This window comes from Somniosus microcephalus, chromosome 8 (assembly GCF_052327205.1).
Source record: "Somniosus microcephalus isolate GS21.2 chromosome 8, FLI_Smic_1.0, whole genome shotgun sequence".
Taxonomy (NCBI): Eukaryota; Metazoa; Chordata; class Chondrichthyes; order Squaliformes; family Somniosidae; genus Somniosus; species Somniosus microcephalus.
The window spans coordinates 107,225,843-107,232,844 of record NC_140994.1 but is presented as its reverse complement, the minus strand read 5'-3'; the positions used below and the strand labels follow the sequence as shown (position 1 = coordinate 107,232,844).

The 7,002-nt window shown below is 46.7% G+C and overlaps 2 long non-coding RNA genes across 2 annotated transcripts in view; one reads left to right on the top strand and one right to left on the bottom strand.

Annotated features, from left to right (window-relative positions):
- Positions 1-5,014: 5,014 nt before the first annotated feature.
- LOC147113747 (uncharacterized) lies at positions 5,015-5,930 on the bottom strand. The gene is made up of 2 exons (XR_015079266.1): positions 5,632-5,930; positions 5,015-5,488 (listed from the first exon to the last, which is right to left on the bottom strand). It is a non-coding gene; the product is annotated as an uncharacterized LOC147113747 (long non-coding RNA).
- An 8-nt stretch (positions 5,931-5,938) lies between these two features.
- LOC147113746 (uncharacterized) overlaps positions 5,939-7,002 on the top strand; it is a 119,105-nt gene continuing 118,041 nt past the window's right edge. Inside the window, exon 1 of the long non-coding RNA XR_015079265.1 lies at positions 5,939-6,053. This is a non-coding gene — a long non-coding RNA (uncharacterized LOC147113746). The remainder of the gene's footprint in view (positions 6,054-7,002) is intronic.

Below are 7,002 nucleotides of genomic sequence, written 5' to 3'. Positions count from 1 at the left end.
TTGAAGGCGTATACGGGACAGAAAGTATACCCCAGAGGGAAAATAAGGGTGCCTGTCGAATACAACGGCAAGGAAATACAGAAATTGTATCTGTACATACTGCAAGATGGTGGACCACCGTTATTGGGACGTGAATGGATCAGAAAGATAAGTTTAGACTGGCACTCCATTCAGGCACTGACGGTGGCTGGTAAAAAGGATGACGTCACACCTGGCCGATTGTCAAAAATCTTAGCTAACGCCAAAGAGGTATTTCAACAAGAACTGGGAACTCTTAAAAGGCATAACCGCCTTGATAAAAATAGAAGAGAATGCAATTCCCAAGTTTTTCAAAGCAAGACCAGTACCGTATGCAATTCGCCCAGCCATCGAGGCAGAGCTGGAGAATGCAGGCATGTTATCTAAGGTAGACTGGAGCGAGTGGGTGACACCCATCGTTCCCGTCATGAAGAAAAGGTTAAACAATAAGTCTGAGGAGCCAAGGAAGGTTCGCATCTGTGAGGACTTCAAGGTGACGGTGAACCCAGTCCTTCACACAGTACAATATCCTCTCCCGAGGATAGAAGATATTTTCACCTCACTATCTGGAGGGAAGCGTTTTACAAAAATTGACCTGGCACAAGCATATTTGCAGATGGAGGTTGAAGAATCCTCTAGGAAGTATCTTACGATAAACACTCACAAAGGTCTTTACCAGTATAATCGACTGGTATTCGGAGTAGCATCAGCTCCGGCGATATGGCAAAGAGCGATGGAACAAGTCCTGCAAGGGATTCCGGGGACTCTGTTACTTGGATGACATCCTAGTGACAGGTGAAGATGACAGTGAACACCTTGCCAACCAGTGAACACCTTGCCAACCTAGAGCAGGTGCTCACTAGACTAAGAGAACATGGGCTACGAGCCAATCGCCCCAAGTGCGAGTTTTTTAAGAAACAGATATCGTATTGTGGCCACGTGATTGATGAAGAGGGGTTACATAAGTCCCCTGACAAAATTGAAGCAGTGGTTAAGGCTCCAGCGCCTGAAAATGTGTCGCAACTGAGGTCATTCCTCGGATTGGTGAATTATTACCATAAGTTTTTGCCGAATTTGTCCACAATTCTGCACCCACTGAACGCCCTACTACAAACTGGAGTAGCATGGAAATGGAGCGATGAATGCAAGCGGGCCTTTCAGAAGAGTAAAGACCTAATCACTTCAAGAGAAGTATTGGCTCACTACAACCCGTCACTACCGATAAGACTGGCGTGTGATGCATCTCCCTACGGCATTGGAGCGGTACTGTCACATAAATTCCTTGATGGTTCAGAGAGGCCGATAGCTTTTGCGTCACGCTCGTTAACTTCAGCCGAGCGTAACTACGCCCAGATTGACAGAGAGGCCCTCAGCCTGGTGTGGGGGTGAAGAAGTTCAATCACTACCTGCACGGTCAGAAATTTACTCTACTAACTGATCATCAACCTCTTGTCTCCATTTTCAACCCTCAGAAGGGCGTCCCGATAATGACAGCACAACGGCTACAGAGGTGGTCCCTTTTCCTAGGGGCACACCAATATGACAGAGTACAAAGGAACTAAACAGCATGGGAATGCTGATGGATTGTCGCGCCTACCGTTGCCGACGGTGGAAGAAGCACCTGCAGTGGATCCTGTGGAGATATTCCACTCGACCATAGTCGAATGTCTACCTGTGACGAATGCAAACATAGAAAAGGAAACACGAAATGACCCGACACTCTCCAGGGTCTATGATTTAACGGTGAAGGGATGGCCAGCACATGGCGAACCACTGTTGCCAGCATTCTCGCCGAGAAGAGAACAGCTGTCAGTGTGCCGAGGAACCTTGATGTGTGGATCCAGAGTAGTAATTCCACCCAAATTGAAGGATAGAGTGCTCAATGAGCTTCATGAGGGTCATCCGGGAGGGGTAAAAATGAAGAACTTAGCCAGAGCGTTTGTGTGGTGGCCGGGAATCGATAGAGAAATCGAAGAGATGACCAAGAGCTGTACAGGATGCCAGAAGGTCCAAAACGCCCCACCACAAGCCCCTCTACATCCATGGGAGTGGCCCTCATCTCCATGGCAAAGGGTGCACATTGATTTTGCTGGTCCCTTTATGGACTCGATGTTTTTAATTGCGGTGGATGCACATTCAAAGTGGCCAGAGGTAATAAAAATGTCCTCAACCACCACAGGAAAATCTATCAGTCTTACGAACCATATTCGCCAGAAATGGGCTGCCTGAACAGATTTGCTCCGACAATGGACCACAGTTTGTGTCTGAAGAGTTCCGGAGGTTCTTAAAGAACAATGGTGTTAAGCATTACACATCCGCCCCATATCATCCAGCCACCAATGGATTGGCTGAGAGGTTCGTTCAAACATTCAAGAAGGCTATCAAGGCAATGTGTAATGAAGACATACCCCTACAACACAAGGTGGATAACTTCTTGTTTGCCTACCGGAATGTGACACATGCGGTTACCAACCAAACTCCAGCCATGATGTTCTTCAATCGAAGACTAAGATGCCGCTTGGATTTGGTTAAGCCAAACATCAGAAGAGATGTGGAGAACAGGCAGTTTCAGAATATGAATGAAAGGCCGACCAGGAGTTTTAAGATAGGTCAACCAGTTTTGGCCCGGGACTACCGCACAGAGAAATGGCAGCCAGGAACGAACTGCACACGGCAAGGACCCCTAATGTATACCGTGGATGTTGGAGAGAGCATTGTAAGATGCCATGCTGACCAGATTCTAGAGTCACTGGAAAACGTCAATTCCACACCATGATCCGATACACCTGGTGATGAAACCGAAGTACCAATTGCATCTACCTCAGGATCGGTGATATTGGAAGCAGACGAACCAAACAACGACGTTGATCCCGAATCAACTTTGCCAGAAGAACCTGATACCCCAAAGAGGCGTTATCCAGACAGAATCAGGAAGCCTCCTCAAACTTATAATTGCTTAACTTCAGCTAATGTATCTAGCAACTGTAATTGTAAATATGTTATTTAATTATTAATCGAATGTTACGTACGGTTTAGCTAAAAAGGGGAGGAATTGTAGTGTATGTACTTTGCAGAAGGAACTATATTCTGCAGCCCCTGTATACTGCAGTACCAGTAGTGACCACCCCTGTATATAAGCCTGTGTAGTAACTTTGCATAGTTAGTTCCAGTTTGTCTCCACTCAGTAAAGACCGGTTATAACCAACTCCTGCAGTCCCTGTCTCAATTACACATGGACATAATAGTGATGTCGGTGGTGTAGCTACCTTTCGCAGCAGCCACTTTACCAGTGGCCCCTAGTTGTTTCAGAGCTTCCACCAAGGCCAGCACTGCCTGATTGGTTCCGATGACCTTTGTCTGCTCTGCGGTCGCAGAGGGCTTTGTAATCGGTCCTTCATCATTTCTATGTTTCCTTGCTTTTCTGCAGTCCCTAATAAAGTGTCCCCTTCCTCCACAATTAAAGCATCGCTTATCCTCCTTATAGGGATAGTCTCCTTTCTGTTTCCATCCCCTTGCCTCATTATACCTTACCCTTTTGTTTCGGCTTGGTTAGGTCCCGCCCGCCCACTTGCTTCTTCCTGTCAGCGAGGGTCATTTTCCGCAAGGTCAATGCCTCGGTCTGGTTGCTTTGCGGGTCAGACCATGCTTCTGTCGCTACTCTAATATGTGGCAGGCTATTGGAGGTTAATGCTCGCAGCCAATGATTCAGGGGTCCCGCTATAAGGTTAGCTCTAACAAGTATCGCCCCACAGGCCGTGTTATATACCGGCCACAACCTTTCTGCATAACTTTCAGGACTCTGGGTTTTTGCTTAGTTTTGCCCACCTGTTCGAATGGATTACCTGACCCATACCCTAGTGCCATCGTAATTTGATCCTTAACTTCATGCAATGTTCCTGCACCCCTTTTTGTGGCAGCAGGTAGGCCACCTAAAACCAATGTTGACAGCGTAAATAGTAACATCTCACTTTGTTCTGGATCGTCACACCCATTTATCGCAGCCGCTACTGCCTGAAACATGGTTATAGGGTCTTCTCCCATTTTTAGTTTCCCTAAATCACCCACCATTTCTTTCAAATGCATCGTGTTATACGGTGTGATTTAATCACTGAGTAACACCCCTCGGTTCTGTCCTCCGGCACGGGGGCCCAATTTCTGTTGCCTCATAGGATTCATCGCGGGTGGAACCGGCGGTCCCATTACTTCCAGCGGTGGTCTCAACTCCCCGTATTGTGGTCTGTCATCAGACCACTTTCCTTCCCCCACTACTTCCCCCTCTGTATCCCCTACCTCTGGGGTCATTAAGCCTATTATCCCCTTCTCTACCGATAGCCAGCCTTTCAATCGCTCAATTTCCTTTCGGCATTTAGAGCGATCAGCTTCTCCCTCTCTCCGTTGCCGCAACACCTTCAATGCTGTTTTTACATTGCTTAACTCAGCCTCAGCCGAGACTGCCTGCCCAGGTTTATGGTTTTCTTTCTCCCATTCATCAGCTCTTCGCGAATACTCCGTCACCTGTAATTGCAAGTATTCCATGTTACTTTTCCCTTTCACTTTCTCAGCTTGTCTCTGTTCTTGTAATTCCTCTAACTCTTTTAGCAAGCGGTTCACCACCGCTTCCCTGTCGCTCGCCTTTCGTTTCAGTTGCTCAATCTCTCTGGATTGTTCATCCATCACTTTATTATCTTGAACTAATTTATCTTTGATCGGTTAACAGCCATATCGCCTTATACCATGGTCCCTTTCCTAACGGACCTTCCGTCCATTCCTTTGCTTTTTGTACAGGATCATCCTTCTGCACAATATCTGTAACCCATGGTTTATCTGTATCGATTTTTCCATTAATATATTTCGCTACGAAATCTTCCATATGTTTTATAAATCTTTTTTTTCCCCACTCAGGGTCCCTTCGTGAATCGCCTAAAACCTGTCGGACTTTCTCTTACACCCGTTCGGACCCCGAGAATTACAAATAAGTGTAACAATGACAGATAAGTTTGTTACCAATAAAATGGACTTTATTCACACTATTGTTTACTAATTCATGCGTACATACAAGTACTCTAGCAATATATATGCTCTTTGTCTAACTTTCATACATACACTCCTTCTCTAGTGATCAGTCCGAGTTGGTTGTAGGCTCCGAGAGTAAACTGGCCGGTCAAGCATCTCCCTTTATAACAACAGAAAACGCTGGAAAAACTCAGCAGGCCATGCAACATCCGTAGAGAGAAACGGAGTCAACGTTTCAGGTCGAGAACCTCCCTTTGTTTTGTCTGTTCGTGCTGTTTTCTCTTCTCTTTATAGTGTTCCCCTGAATGGGCCCCCTCGTACTTCCTCCCTCTGGCAGGTCAGTTTCACTTCCAACTTCCCCTGATTGGTGTGCTTCCTGCATGATATGCTCATGTTCCTGTAATGTGCGGGGGGCGGGACTTGATCTTCACCCTCTGTGTTCAACCTGTCAATGTGGCTTTACAAAGAAAGGATTACACATTGAGCGCCTCCATTTTGAATCCGTCCATTATCATCTCAAAATTCGTTTGCAATTTCAATCTCCACACAGAAGCAGCGGCTTTTATTACGTGTGTAGCAGCTTACAGTACTGACCCCAACCTTAGTGTGTCCTGACCGTGGTGGGTCCTTTCCCTGAGCCTGCTGTGCCCGATCACACAAGGCTCTGCCCCAGTGTTTTGAATGGGAAGGTTCGCGCTCTGGCCGGTGAGGAGAGTGTCTCTGCGCTGCTCACTGATGGTTCGCTCACTGCAATCGGGCTCCGGCACCGAACATTTGCTCAAGAATAAGTAATGATTCTCTTCAAACTCGGGGCACACCGGGGGACGGGTTAGAGGGGGGCACACCGGGGGACGGGTTAGAGGGGGCACACCGGGGGACGGGTTAGAGGGGGGCACACCGGGGGACGGGTTAGAGGGGGCACCGGCGATTTGATGCGGCGGCAAAAACCGGGCCCCGAGGGGCTGGAAAACCGCAGGATCCAAACCAGGAGAAGGCCTAAAACAGAGGGTCCCCAACATGAGGTAAAGAGAGAGAGAGAGAGAGAGAGCGTGTGTGTGTGTGTGTGAGAGAGAGAGAGAGAGAGAGAGACAGTACTGACCCCAACCTTAGTGTGTCCTGACCGTGGTGGGTCCTTTCCCTGACCCTGCTGGGTCCGGACCCTGAGCCTGCTGTGCCCGATCACACAAGGCTCTGCCCCAGTGTTTTGAATGGGAAGGTTCGCGCTCTGGCCGGTGAGGAGAGTCTTTGTCTCTGCGCTGCTCACTGATGGTTCGCTCACTGCAATCAAGTAGACTATATGATTACAGATCTGGACCCATCCTCTTTCAGAGCATTCACAGTCAAACCACTAACAACACTGTCAGATCACAGCCAAATTACTGCGTATCTTAAAAAGACAGAAACAACCAACACAGAAACACAGCCCAGTAAGCTGTACAACAAAACAGCACGGAAAAATACCAGAAAGCAATTAGCAGTCAACCAACTCAATCTCTCTTGGACACCTTTCTGGAAAACACATACACTCACAATAAAGAAGGCGTAAACCTGGCAGTGAATAACCTAAATAATATTTTTGATAATTTGGCATCAATGTCGAACTTGAAATCTCGCAAGAGTAAACCCAAAACACAAAACCACGAAAAATGGTTTGATTCAGACTGTCATAACATAAGGAAAAAACTCAGAAAAATATCAAACCAAAAACACAGACAACCAGAAAACAAGGAATTACGCCTTACTTATTGTCAGGCACTAACACAATACAAAAACACACTCAGAACCAAGAAAGAACAGTATATTAAGAATAAACTCAGCTCCATAGGAATCTATTGATTCTAATTGTTTCTGGGACAACTGGAATACATTACACAAAAAGCAACACGACGAATTGCCCATTCAAAATGGAGACACATGGGAAAACCATTTTGAAAAATTATACCAGAAAAACACACTAAGCCCAGAGCAAGA